Source organism: Apis dorsata, unplaced genomic scaffold (assembly GCF_000469605.1).
Source record: "Apis dorsata unplaced genomic scaffold, Apis dorsata 1.3 scaffold_169, whole genome shotgun sequence".
Taxonomy (NCBI): Eukaryota; Metazoa; Arthropoda; class Insecta; order Hymenoptera; family Apidae; genus Apis; species Apis dorsata.
This window is the reverse complement of record NW_006263457.1, coordinates 1,460,881-1,463,132: the sequence shown is the minus strand read 5'-3', so window position 1 is coordinate 1,463,132 and position 2,252 is coordinate 1,460,881.

Sequence of the window (2,252 nt, the reverse complement as noted above, 5' to 3'; positions counted from 1 at the left end):
CCGCGGATCTTGATTCTCGATCGGGATATGTTGGATGAGTCTGGCGAGGAGGAGGAGGAGGAGGAAGAATGGGTTGGTCGAATGCTTTTTAGTTTTTAATATACGGGCGATTGAACGGACCATTGGAAGACGAATTTTCTATATACTATAAAGAAGATATTATTGATCTATCTATTTTTATTTCGATTTATTTATCTTTATGAATATATTATCTCTTGGATATACGAAAGCGTATAGATATCTCGATCCCCAGATACGATTGAAAAAAATAATTTCGATTACCGTAAAATCTTACTTTTCGAACACGAACGCAAAGAAGCCTCCTCCAAAGAAATTTAGAAGAAGCCTCATTCTAGGATGAGGACAGATATCGTTCCACGTGTCCCGCTATCGATCGTCCGCGCCTATTTCGAGCTGGTCGGCGTCGTTAAACAAATTTTCGGGATGGTATTCCTGTTTCGGGCCCGCGAGTCTAGGCCCCCCTCCCCCCCATCCCTCGGACGAAAAAAATGTTATTATTGGGAGGTTTCGAGGCGAAAGCGAAACCGTGTTCGTCGAACCCGCCTTAATGAAGGTACATTCTTCGCTCTACCCAACCCGATCAAGATATCTCCCGTATAAATTGAATGCTTTTCACCGAAGCTCAATCAAGCCGTGCGGTAGTCGAAAAAATGGCCACGGTGGGTACGATCTCGATTAGAGGAACCGGCGGCCGGCCAAGCAGCAGCGCGGCATGCCGCGCGTTCAACTTTGTCTTTTCCAGCGATTATCTTAAAAACGAGACGGCCACGTCGATGCCCGGCCCCCGGTGAGGGTGTATCGAAGCAAATCTGTTCCGAGAAACGTCCCCTTCGCAACTAGGAACACGGTCGAAGATGGAAGATTCTTTAAGGGCGTTCCTTAAACCGTTTTCGATTTTCCTTTTCGATATCCAACGGATTTTTTAACGCTTTACGCTGCACATTTCTTTTTTTCTCTCGTTTCTTGTTTGCGAAGCGAAAATCGAAAGGGGGGATAACGAAGCGAAGTAAATGTTTCGACAACGTGGTGGAGTATAAATTGGATAAAAGAATGGCGTATCTGGGATATTTCCAGGGACGGGATTTCGTTCGCGGTTCGTTCAAGCTTCGCGAATCACCGGAGAAGAGACAAATAGGTCGATAACTCTTTCGACGAATTAAAAATTGTGCGAACGGGGTTAAGAAAAAAAAAAGAAAAAAAGGAAAGGGAAAGTAGAAATTCGGCTTGAATCTACGAATGCCGGACAAATATCTTAGGAAACCGCCCGCGGGTATGCTAACGAAGCTTTAAGGTCGTTATACTCCTTTTAATTAATGGCCACTCTCGTTTTCTTCCGTTCCTTCTTGCTCTCTGTCGTTCCCGATACCAATCGCCACTTCTACGTTCTTTTTCTTATCCAAATGCGCGCTGGTATTTCAGATATAATATAATAATTCCTTCCTTCGAAAAAATCGTCTCCGATCTTCGTTTGCGCTCTTTCTTGAAATATATACTTTTAAAACGATGTTATTCTTATAACATTCTTGTGTATTTGATTTTCGTACGTCTGGAGGAAGAAGGATATCATCCTGGTAACTGACAACAGAATTAAAATGAGGATAAAATAAGAGTATATATATATAAATTTTTATCGAAAAAAAAAAATAAATAATAATAATAACAATAAACATACATACATTCGACACACGTATACAATATATACAGGTTTTAAATTTACCATGACATGTCAATTGACACGAACTCACACAAGGCTCACTCGTAAAAAGTTATACTCGTTCTCCGAAAACCCACGCTTACGATTACCAACAACCCTTACAACCCACACCTAAGCAAGCCTGGTGCAGCATCTGAGCACGGACTCGAGGACTCGAAAACCTGATTCCGTGCCCGCCGTGGCGCGGCGGAGGTCGCATTTCAACGATGGGTCTAAGCGTAATCAGCGCAAGCACGCAAATTAAAGTCTCTCTCCGTCGGTCTCGACCTCCCTTCGCGCGTCCCACTGACCTGATTTCGTTTCCTCGCTCGAAAAAGAAAGAAAAAAAAGAAGAAAAAAAGGAAATCCACGGCGGGGTTCGCGATTCATCCTATCCCGGTCGAGACGAGGAAACGGTTGACCGGTGAAAAAAAGGACGAAGAGGAGACGGACGGATGTGGAAAAGGAAGGAAGGAAGGAAGGAAGGAAGGGTGGAGAAACGGAGGAAAGGAAGGAAGGAAGAAAGGGAGAGGAACGA